Source organism: Camelina sativa, chromosome 14 (genome assembly GCF_030686135.1).
Source record: "Camelina sativa cultivar CO46 ecotype springtype chromosome 14, ASM3068613v1".
Taxonomy (NCBI): Eukaryota; Viridiplantae; Streptophyta; class Magnoliopsida; order Brassicales; family Brassicaceae; genus Camelina; species Camelina sativa.
Window position 1 is genome coordinate 31,313,611 of NC_141893.1, and position 13,297 is coordinate 31,326,907.

Consider the following 13,297-nt stretch of genomic DNA (forward strand, 5'->3'; position numbering starts at 1 on the left):
CTCCGTCGTTTCTGACAGATTTCCGACGGCACTTATCGGAAAATGTCCATCTTTTCCGACAGATTTCCGACGGAAGTTTATTTATTTATTTTTTTTATATAGCATAATTATACAAATTTAATTATGTAAATATTCATTAAAACTGAAATGCTTATATATTTAAATTCAGAAAGTTAAAAATTTGAGGGAAAATATTTTTTAAGTGAAAAATATTCTAATAACCGAAAACAAATAAGTGTTCCAAAAAGAAAGCAAAGATTCAAGAAAACCTAAGAAGCGGAATGTCTTGCCCGCATCTCACTCATGAATGCTGCTAGCTCCAACTCCTCGTCCCTTCTTTTGTTCTCTGCTTTTTGTTCTTCCATTTCCGCTTTTTGATCTTCCATTTCCTTTTCCAAAGCTGCAATCCGAGCATCTTTCTCTTGCATAGCTTGTTGGAACTCTTGGGTGGGAGCAAATGAGAACCCCGATGAACGAAAAACCAAACTTCTTTGGGAGAGATTTCCTAGTCCAAAAACCCGTCCCTTGGTTTTAATAGTTTCCTACACATGCATTTTAAAATTATATAAATATTTTAAAACAAAACAAAAGTAAATAAAAATTTAAAAAATAAATGTTACCTCGAAAAAAATTTCGTTTAGTTTCTCTCTTCTAATTCAACCGTAGATTCCGAAGCACCAAGAGATTATAGCATCTCCTCCTCCCGCTTCCTCGAACTCTAAACAAGCAGCTTAGCTTTACCATCTTGTAATTGGCCAGTCTTTTTGTTGGTGTGCATATGCTCCATCAAAGTAACATGGTCTGGTACCACACCATCCCTAGCAGCCTAACAGAAACATTTAAATTATGTAAAGATTGTCTAATTAATGATAAAGAAAATAATTATAGAAAATCTTAAAACTTACAAGTTGCTTTTGTCGGGTATGTGCGCTTATTGGACCATTGTTGTGGGTAGCCATACCCAACCCGCCACGTAGGCTTCTTCTATTCTGAGAAGATTTGGCGTATACTGTTTTTGTAGCTGGTTCCCCCCAATATTGAATGAAACCTTTAAAAAGATCCTCGTTCACATTTTTTGGCACCTTTCCTTTCTTCCAGAATTGCTTCCACTCATTCAACTGTTTAGAATATCGTAGTGCGGTCGCCTTCTTGAACGTTGTTCGAACTTGGTTGGTGACATCTGGTTTCCAATTGAAATCTTGCTAAAAAATATAAAGAAAATGCATTAGCGAAAAATATATAAAACAATGTTATAAAATTAAGTTGTTAAAGTTGAAAACTTTACCGCAAATTGCCGAAACCAAATGTCTTGTTCTTTCGTAGGCATCACTGAAAACTTTGCATATGGTGTTTTGAGGATTCCATACATCATATGCAAAATGGATTTTGTGATGCCATTATGAGAATCACAAAACCATGTTGTCTCTGGAGCACTATAAGGATCTAAGCGGGGGATAAGTGATCGGCCAGGTTGAGAAAGGAATTCTTCGATGCTCATCTCCACTGGAACATTTTCCAAAGCTTGTGATTCCGGGACGGCGCTATTACGTGATTGCGAAGCACTAGCTTCTCCATTAGCTTGGTTCATAGATGTGTTTGCAACATAAGAACCATAGTTCCTTCAACAACAAAATAAAACAAAATTTAGAAATAATCTTCAAGCATAATTCAATTAACAAAAATCAATAAATAACAAAATTCAATTAATAAAATTCAATTAACAAAATTCAATTAATAAAATTCAGTTCATCAATTAACAAAGTTCAATTTAAAATAAATAAATTAACAAAATTCAATTTATCAATTCACAAAATTCAATTAACAATCCAATTATCAAAATTCTAAAACAAACAATTAACAAAATTCAAGATATAGTAACAAACCAACTCATCAAATCAATAACACACAATTATCAAAATTCAATCCATCAAAACACAAGTAACTCGAAACTATTACCGACGGTTTAGAGGTTAAACCCCTTAATTTCATAATTTTTCTTTACAAATATGCATATATTATGTGTTTATATTAACTATGGATATAATTTTCAAAATAAGAATCTATATTTTTAAACTATAGGAAAAAAAAATTTGAATGATAAGTAACAAATACTTTAACCATATCTTGTCATACCACATTACAACTACTTTTGCCAAACAACTTAATTTTTTTTTCAAACACAGATTTTGAAGATTGTTGTTTAAAAGAAGATTATTTTGCCATTAAAACATCATCCTCTATACATTTCCTAAAAAATAAATGTGTTACAGAGCCAAAATTAGAGGTTTTACACTAGTCCGTCGGTAACCCGTCAGTATCTGTCGGTTATATCCGACGGTTTACTGACAGAACCAAAAAAGCCGACCAAAAAATTACAAACCCGACGAAAATTTTATATCCGTCGGAAATTTGTCGGTAAATACCGACGGATTTCCGACGGGTACCTAATTACCTACGCATTTTCCGACGGATATTGTTTATTTATAAGAGTTATTTTATTATTATATATATTTATTTATTTATTTATAAGAAATATTTAAAAGTACCAAAATTTATGTATTTATTTGTAAGAGATATTCAATTATTTTACTATAAGAGATATTTATTTATTTTTACTAAAATTTTGGAAAGAAAAGAATAAACTGGAACTAAAATTGAAAATTAAATATCTACTTTAAAGATACAATAAGTTTACTAAAAACAAACTATTCTGAATCAGAAGAGTAATCAGAAGAAACTGAGTCTGAATCATCTCCGTCAAATTCTCCAATTTCATCCTCTGACTCTAAGTCGACTCTGTCATCAGCGAATTGGGAGAAGTCAACCACGAGGTCAACATCAAAAGAATGCTCAACTGGGGCCATGTAGCCAACTCCGCTAGGTTGCAAAGGATCATGATCGGCAACTCCGTATATTCTCCCTCTTGGGTTATTTGTGTAACTGTTACCCAATGATCTGGAGAATTAGAAACGCGAGGGTAGCGAATGTAGCTAACCTGTTACAAAAAAGTTATGTTACTAATTACGTAAATAAATTCTTTAAATAATTATTCAATAAACCGATAATGTAATCCTTACTTGGTCTGCTTGTGACGCAAGGATGAACGGATCATATTTCACCAACCTACATCTTATGTTAACAGATGTAACACCAAATTGGTCAATTCTGACACCATGATCGATGTAAGGATCATACCAATCACAAAGGAAATCTCAAGTTTAACATCCCCGGATAGCGTACTTCTAAAATCTCTCTAAGGACACCATAGTACACAACATCACTTGTATGAGATGATATACCCGAATCGGTCGTTCTCCGCCTACTTCCTTCCTCGTGAATCCGAAATGCATATCCCCTCGTGCAATACCCCGGACAAGACGTTGCAATATAGTTGGGACCGTTTACTAATTCTACTAACCATGATGGAAATGTTTCACCTTTTTCACTTTCATCGTTAACCTAAAAAAAGATGTTTAAAAAATTAATGATATTTAATATTAAATTTATATAAAACCAAGCTAGTAAAACACTTACATAATATTTCAACCAAGGCGCAAAATCCCTTTGCTTATGCTCATCAAGCTGCTCCTCGGTATATGTCTGGTAGTAAGAGCGTATTAGCGCCATGTAAATCCTATTACAAAAAAAAAAAATTAGAAGATATTAAATTATAAATTTAAGTTTTAATTCATATTAATTTTAAAATGTACCTCTCATATTCCATAATATCCTCACAATTTGTGAGAATATACATATGTAAGTGTGTATACTCTTGCTGCGATAGTTGGCGATTCTTTCTTGTCCCACTGAGTCTTCCTACTTGTGTAAACAAGTTAGGTACATATACCGAATAACTAGTCACTTCGCCTCCATCATCATGACAAGCAGGATGTCGTCTTTTTGTACGAACTTGGGCAGGAAAGTAAAATTCAGCAAAATTTGAGGCTTCTTCGTTTATACTTTGTGCCACAATAGAGCCTTCAACTTTACTTAAATTTTTGACCTTCTTCTTCAGATGAAACATATACCGCTAAAAAAGATACATCTACCGGTACTGAACAGGACCACCAAGTTTAGCTTCTCGTGGAAGGTGTATTGGGAGATGCTCCATAACATCAAAAAAAGATGGGGGAAATATCTTCTCGAGATTGCATAGGATCATTGGTATGTTTTCTTCCAAGTTACGAATACCGTCAACTGTAAGTGTTCTAGAGCATAAATCCCGAAAAAATGCACCTACCCCTGTATGTAAAAAGAAGATCGGATTAATACTATAAAACCTCTATGAATTAATTCTTTCACTGTATAGATAAATAAATATGTATATAATTCTTAAAAAAATGGCGATATTTAGAAATGTACCTGCGATTGCTTGGTGGACATTGCTTGGTAAAAGATGCTCAAATGCAAATGGAAGAAGTCACTGCATCACAACATGACAATCATGGCTCTTCATTCCAGTAAACTTTCCTTCAGCCATATCAACACAATTACGCAAATTAGATGCGTATCCGTCAGGAAGTTTAATATCGTGGGTTATCCAGTTGAAGAACGCTTCCTTCTTGCGCGTGTCTAACCAAAATATCGGGACTGGACATCTCCCATTTTCTAATACATGAAGCGGATCGCGATCACAAATATCTGGCAAATCTAATCTAGACTTCAAATTATCTTTTGTCTTTCCCGGGACATTTAGAACAGTGTTCATGAGGTTGTCGAAGACGTTCTTCTCGACATGCATGATATCTAGATTACGTTTCAACAAAAGATCTTTCCAATAAGGCAACACCCAAAAAATGCTATGTTTATACCAATTGTGATTGATGCCAGCACCGTAAACAACAACATGTCCATTACCACCACAATTTGTAGTCCTCTCTGCTCCAAAATCTCTTAACTGTGCCAGTAAAATATTTCCATCGACTTCAGGAGGTGGTGCATCAACCACTTGCTTATTCTTCCTAAACAATGTGCTCGAACGCCGGTAAGGGTGACGAGCTGGTAGAAATCTTCTATGACAATCAAACCAACTCGTTTTACGTTCGTGCCTCAACTGAAACGCATCTGTGTTATCTTGACAGTACGGAGACGCTAACCTTCCATGAGTTGACCATCCAGATAGCATCCCATAAGCTGGAAAGTCACTAATCGTCCACATAAGTGTTGCACGCATCTGGAAATTCTGCTTGTTTGAAACGTCATATGCTGTAGCACCATGATCCCATAACATTTTCAGCTCATATATCAACGGTTGCAGAAACACATCAAGAGATCTCTTTGGATGATCTGGACCGGGAACCAAAATCGAAAGGAAAAGAAACTCTCGACGCATGCACAAAGCTGGCGGTAAGTTATAAGGTGTTACGATTACTGGCCACAACGAATATTGCCTTCCATGCTTTCCAAATGGTTTGAAACCATCTGTAGATAATCCTAGGTACACGTTTCTTGGCTCATACGCAAAATCTGGATACACAGTTTGGAAATGCCTCCATGCTTCTGAATCTGACAGATGCGTAATCTCTCCGTTTGAATTGTGTTCTGCGTGCCATCTCATTGGACCAACCGTACGCTCAGATTGATATAATCGCTTCAGCCTTTCTGTGATCGATAAATACCACATTCGCTTATATGGAACTGGAACTCTACTGCATGTTTCCTGATATCTTGGTTTTTGACAAAATAGACACCTTGTCCTATCTTCGTCTTGTCTCCACTAGATCATGCAATTATCTTCGCATACATCTATCATTTGATACGGCAAACCAAGACCGGCGACCAATTTCTGAATCTCGTAATATGTACCTGGAAAATGATTATCTTCAGGCAAAATGTCTTTTACAAAATCTGTTATCGCATCCACACATTCCTCAATGAAATTGTAGTCCGTCTTTATGGTCATCAATCTTCTTGCAGATGATAAAGCCGAATGACCTTCCCTACAACCTCCGCATAACGTTTGCTTAGCTGCGTCCAACATAGAAAAAAACTTGCTTGCCTCTGCATTAGGTTCCTCTAACCTATCAACATTTTGACCCATCGATTGCATGTTTTCCCTATATGCATCATTCACCATCTCAATAGTACCCACACCATAATCTACTTATGTTCTAGGTTCCTCTACGATATCAACAAAATATGGTTCGCTAGAACTAATATACTCTGGTCTTTCACCATGGAGAAACCAAATTTTGTAACCCGGCATAAAACCATTAGAATAAAGATGAACCCATACTAACTCAATCCTAATATTGTGAGAATTCCTGCAAATCGAACATGGACATTTCAACTTACGGGTTTGAAGAACGACCGGTTGTTGACATGCCAACTCCATAAATTCGCCTACACCACGAGCATACTCATCATTCAATAAATTTGATTCTGGATCGAGCATCGGTCCGTCCATCCACGATCAAAAATAAGAAGAAGAAGACATTTTTTGTTTTTTCTAAAAAAAATTGAGTGAGCTTATGAGAAGGAGTGGTTGGTTTTTATAGAGAAAGTAAATTTCGTGTCCGTCAGTAATCCGTCAGTTATCCGTCAGTAATTTCAAAATTTTCAACGGCTATACAACAGCTACATTAACGGATATATTTACCGACGAATTCCCGACGGGTATTAATTTGACTTGTCAGAAATCCGTCGGAAAGGGAATAATATAAACGGCTATAATAACGGATACATTTACCAACAGATGTAAATTTACAGCCGTCGAAAATCGAATAATATACGAGCGACAACAACAACGGATATATTTACCAACTGAATTCCAACGATGGGTACTGACGGTGTAATTTGGTCGGTAATCCGTTAGAAATATTGACAGATTACTGACGGATTCCGTCTGTTGGTAATTTTCTGACGGAAAACCGACAAATTCTTAAAGCGTCAGAAATCGGTCAGTATTCCGTCAGTAATTACTGACGGACAGTTGTTCGTCAGAAATGCCGTTAGTTATGACCTTGTTTTCTTGTAGTGTTGCTCCCTTGCGCTTCAGATCTTTGGGTCATCTCGAACAGGTTGAATCTTCACATATGGATGGGAATTGTGTTTCCAGTCAGTAATATATATATACCCTTTCCAGCCAAAAGATCAACACTAGTTATCTAATATGGAAGGAAGACGATCAAGTTTTTATTTTGGTGAAAAGGAAGCAAAATGCAACTATTATCTAATAAGTAACATTTTCTGATATTCGATGCTCAACATTTAAGAACATGCTCATTACGTTTGCAAAAAATTAGATAAGATATTAGAGCTTTGAAAAACTGATTTAAATAAAAGCACCATAAAGAGAGAACTGACCTATTATAGTCGATGAGAGAAAGACACCAGATTGAACTGAGAGGCTATGTTGATCTATAAGCAAAATGATGAAGGTGTCTCTATTTTATAGGGGTTTCAGCAAAAAGAAGAAATTTCTAAATCCTTTTGTAAATATATTTTCCACCTAAGAAATGCAGAACTATACGAACATAATCATAATATTAATTCAGATTCAAGAAATTATAAACTAATATTCTTATATATATAAACTAATGCTAACAATGAAAGCCTTCATAGTCCAATAGTTGACCAAATGTACATTAGAAGGTCTAGAGTTCGAATCCCAAATGACATTTATTAATTAGACAGATTAATGAAGAAAGCTTTATAGAAAATTTCATAATTTGTAATAAATAATATATCAAGATGATACACAAAACTAATACTGACAACTAATAAGTTAAAATTTAAATCCTAGGTCTTTTTGAAAGCCACATGATATATCAGTTTAAATTTTTAAATTAAACACTCTAAAAGGTGACATCAATATAATTTCCCCAAAAACGAAAATAGAACAATTTTTGTGTCAATAAAGCGGAACCATCTATCTATTGTTTGATATAATATTCTTATAGTTATCTTCCGGCCTTTTTTTTTTTTTTCCACAAATTATCTTCCGGCCTTATTTTGATGGATACGCATATTACGTCGACCAAAATCTAACAATTATACAAGACTTATGCTTCTATGGTCGTTAGTATACTATATACCCATATTGAAACATCACGTTTGTATTTGAATGCTAAATAATTTCTTATTTTAAAGGTTTAGATCACTATGTTGCATGAAAACTCTGGAGATCCGTTTAAAACAAGGTCTAGATTATTAGGTTGCATGGAAAACAACTCGCCTATCCAAATCAGAAACATGAAGAAATCTTACTTTTCTAATTTAAAAACTTAATAAGCAAATAATTAGAAAATATTTTGATTTATGATATTCAGTATGTAGTGTTTACTTTTGTACCTTAAAAACCTAATTAATTTGATTCAAAATACAAATATACAAGAATATATGATATCTTAACACCTATATTTATGAATTGTGTGTTTTAATCTTAATCTTTTAGTTAAAATTTGACATTTTCCCTTTTTCCCCCAATAAATTTTGGTCAATTGTATTTCTGGTATAAGAAACCAGATACATAAATACAATTTTTTTTTAATAAAATGTAAAATTTATTCAAAAAATTTATTACATCAAGTGCAGCGTTTGTTGAAAGTAAACAACAGACATATTATATGGGATAAACTAGTGTCTTAGCTAGGATAGCGCGAGGCAAGCCATGTCACCACGCAGTCTCGAAATCTCTCATCCCCTTGTTCTTGGATCGAAAGTATCTAGTTCCGAATTTGCTGATCTAGTCTCCGAACTAGTTGAGCTGAGAGAATGAGTGTGTCTCCATGGCATATTTTGTTTCTTTCCACCCACAAAGAATGAATGGTAAGCAGAAAAATATATCTGAGTAGAAAGAGTCGGTCTTGTCCCAAAGAGGTATCCATGAGAAGCATGAAAATGTGATGCCAGGCCGTTGTGTAACGTGTCAAGAGAAGCTTGGATGTGAGACCAGACCAAACCTCCCGAGAGTAACGACATGCAAAAAACAGGTGGTTTCTAGTTTCCAAACACTGATGACAGAATATGCAGTCTGGGATTGCACCCACATTCTAACTCTGCATTTTATCCCTAATGGAGAGGCGATGAAAGCGTATTTTGGTGTGGCGTGCTTGAACCAAACCCCCTACTCCAATCATTTTTTGGTTTTTGCAATCTGATAGCTTCCCATGTGTCTCTGGTGATGCACTTGTCCTGAAAACAGTCTCCTTTGCCGTTCCAGATTACTATATCGTCCCCTATCACCAGCCCTTGAGTACGCAACCTATCAATGATCAGCTCTATTTGGTTTAAAAAGACAGTCCTATGACGCCTTCATCGATGGGTTGTGATAACCTCTGCAACAGTTGAGTGAAGGCCGATTTCCAGATCAATACAACCTCTCTGGCCTGTGGTGTGCATCAGACATCCTAGGGAGGATCATTTATCATACCTCATATAGAACAAAATCGGAGGCCATGTGATATTTCAGAAGCTTCTTCCACATCTAAGACCCTAAAGTAGTTGTCTCTTTGATCGACCAAAAAGACCCTTTATGAAGCAGGTAGACCCGCAACCACAACCATTGAACCCAGAGGGAGTTGGTCGAAAACATCCTCCAAATAAGCTTCAGACAGCTTACTTTGTTTGCCTCCTTTAACGAACACAAGCCTAGACCATCCACAGCCTTGGGAGTACAAACATAACTCCATGCCACTTTTGCCTTTTTGTGTTTAAAGTTTGGCCAGACCACAAAAATGCAGAGCAGTGGCTATCAATCTCTCTGACGCAGGAGCGGGGAGCCGAAATGCAGACATCCAAAAGTTAGTCAGACTATGAATAACTAAAGCGATGAGCTGGAGACGACCAGCGAATGAGAGGTGTCTAGCCATCCAACTGCTAATGCGTTCCCTGACTCGATCTAACAGTGGATTGTAGTCAGTTGTCTTCATCCGATTAGTGTGAAGCGGCAAACCAAGATAGCGTACAGGCAGGCTACTTGAAGCGAAAGGGAAGGAAAGAAGAATTTCCTCCCTATTACTTTCACTTACCCCTGCCATATACAGTGTCAATTTCTCCAAATTGATCTTAAATCCTGAAACCGCTGCAAAGTTGTCAAAGATCCCTCAATAGAACTTTTCTTTCAAATTGTAAATACCAACATATCATCTGCAAATCACAAATGTGTTAATTCAATTTGTTACATCGTGGGTGATATCTTATACGTATGGTGACAGTGAAGAGCCTTGTCGCAGCCCTCCCTCACTACGGAATAGACCTGCTAATTCTCCATTCACCTAAACCAAAAATGAAGCTCTTGTGACACAGAGCTCAATCCGCTTGATGAACTGCTGAGGGAAATCTAACGTAGATAGTGTAGTGAGAAAGAAACGCCATTGTACTGACTCAAATGCCTTTGAATTATCAATTTTTAAAGAACATATGGGGAACACAGTATCTTTATGGTAATCTTTGACGACTTCAGAAGCCAGCAGAACATTTTCCATCAATAGTTTTCCTTTAACAAAAGCTGAATGATTTGGAGCATTGAAATTTGGCAGTAGGAGCTTCACCCTGTTAGCTAGATAACGTTATATAACAAATTACAGCAAGATATAGGACGATAGTCCTTCATCTCCTTGGCCTCTGTTTTCTTAGGGATAAGAGCAAGAATTGTTGTATTGATATGTGACAACCCGTCCGTGGACCCCACTAGTCTCACTGCTAGTTTCCCCCATAGGCTGGCCCTGCAGGGCATCGATCCTAACCCATCACTGTGGATATCCAAATCCACCAGTAGGTTATTGGTGCATCAGGCGTTCCTCGAACCCTGGTCCCTCACCCTTTAACAACCTTCCCACAAACAAGTTGCCACCAATTGATCTGCAAGTCTACTCGATCGACATTCTCACGGAGCTGCTACGTAGATAATCCTCATTCAGTCGAAGCTCCGACTCGACCCAACGTCCTAGTGGGACGGGGTAGCTCACCTTCGCAAAAATTGAATTTCTCACCTGACTCGATATGACGCCGTGAAGTTTCTCTCGCCATCATCTCACTCGATCCGCCGTCTCGAGCACCGACTCCTTTTTCTACTATTGAGGTACTCCAAGCTTCCCTTTGTATATATTATCTCATTCTTGCATTATTTATATTGTGATTCTCAAATCCTTCTTCAAATTTTTCTTACACAAGGGACTGCGTAATTTAAGTTTGGGGGAGGGTTTGAGATGAAGTATCTGATGATGTTTTCTGTGATTCTTATTTCAAATTTTTGCATCATATCATGTTTGAGTCTGCATTCATCTATTTGCATAGAAAAACCATAAAAATTTGCAAAAAAAAATCGAAAATTTCAAAAATAGAGTGTTCATGTAGTTTGTATTTGCATATTAGGATTGAGTCTAGTGTTATTCATATAGGGCTGTTGCATTTAGCATAGGGGTTGATGATGAATGTAACCTTGTTATCATGTTGAATTCAATAGAATAGGATCAAGGCCCTTGTTATTAGTTCTTTGATGCATGTTGATTGAACTTGAAATGTAAGACTGAACCAGGTTTTGAATTCTTGAAATTGCATTCTAGTCTTGATTGAAGCATGTTTTGAATTGACATCATTCCCTATCTACCTGAACCTAATCCTGACTTGCAATTATCCTGTTATGCATTGAAGTTGAACTCATGGATACCATATAAATACTTGGATTATCTTTCTCCTTTTTACCACCCTTGTTAATCCAAGTAGATGATTCCCATCTTTGGAACAATTTCCCACACCCTTAACCAACCGTTCTTTCAAGCCAATTGTATTTTTGAGTGTGAGGCCTTTTCCGAGTTGAGCTTGTTATAAAGTGTTAGGTTCTAGCCGACAAGAGTAGGATCCTGTGTAATTCTAGTAGGACTAGGGGAGAACTCGATTTTGGGGTTTGGGATTGGATTTGTACTGAAAAGAGAAAGAAAAAGGGTACAAAGTCTTTAAGAGGGGGAATGAGTTTTCAAGGTTTACAAGTCTAGTAAAAGATGTGGGTTGTGCAATGTAAAAGAGTTATTGGTTCTGGACATAGAAAGAAAAGTTTAGACAAAGAAGAGAAAGCAAAATGCTTAAGAAGTATAGAGTTCTAAGAAAGAAAAGAAAGAGAACCATAGTGATAAAAAAATTTCCCATCAGCTAGATTGATATGAAGTAACCTCCTCCTAAGGATAAGTGAAACGAATGAGAGAATTTGTTTAAAAAGAGTTATGGATGAACGGTAAAGATATGACCAACTTCTGGGTTAGAAAGTTAGAGCTAAGTTTCCTTGGGACCTTTGGGTAGACGGGGCAATGCTCTTGTATGTATCAGTTGGTTTCAACCTTTAGCCTTATCTTAAGCTCAACTCCTTTTCGTGAGAGATCCTTGTTCTCTATTGTTAAAACCACTTGAAAAGGAGACCATTTTTGTCTCCACCCCTTCACCCCAGCCAAATGAGTTTGATGACATTGCATAGCTTGATTCATGGTTCTTTGTTAATGAATGTTAAAGGGAATGATAGAAATGATGGCATGTGTAGACTAAGGTTCGGAATCGTTTCAGGTTGTGATGAGCTTGTCTAAAGTTTTTAAATAGATTTCCTTCACCATGCATCATAGAACTAAAAACAAGGACCTTGATTCTAACTACTCTATTCAACATGTTTTAGGTTCTGAAACCTCATCTTCAAACCTCTCTTCCATACTTTTTTATTGATTGTTTGCTTGAGGGCAAGCAAAGAATAAGTTTGGGGGAGTTGATATGTATATATTTTACACCCTTTCATCACGCATTTGTCATTCATTTTGTTCTCTTAACTCATTGCTTTGTATTGTTTTTAGTCTCTTTTGCATAATATGCATATCTAGGTAGTATTTGCATTGGTCTTGGATGCATCTTGCATATTGGAGTTGTTTCAGGTGTTTTAGGGGATGTCCAAACCATCAAAATCAAATAGGGAGCACGAAAGCAGTCCAGCGACTCGATCAACACTACCTAGCAACCCAACCTTCCACGTCTTTGATCGAGTCGAGTGAAGATTTTAGGTTTCAACGTCTTCATCAAAGTTGTAGAGAATTGAGTCATCTTTCCAATGCCGTTTATTTTAAGCCAATCGGAGTTGTGGTTCATGATTTATCGCCGTTTTAGTGGATGCACGTACGTTCTGAATTCTGACACGACCTGCACGCAAAGGAGAGCTCCCACTCGATCGGATGTTAGCAGCGACTCGACAAAGACGTCCCAGGAGGGCTCCTGAGCACCTTGAAGATGCGACTCGATCAGCAGCTCTCAGACGACACTTTTAAAGCTGCCACTCGATCGACGTTCTCAAGCTGCCACTCGATCGACGATTGCAAGCTGCCAC

The 13,297-nt window shown here is 36.7% G+C and overlaps 1 pseudogene; it reads right to left on the bottom strand.

Annotated features, from left to right (window-relative positions):
• Window positions 1-2,705: 2,705 nt before the first annotated feature.
• Window positions 2,706-5,902, bottom strand: LOC147928863 (uncharacterized; annotated as a pseudogene).
• Window positions 5,903-13,297: the final 7,395 nt, after the last annotated feature.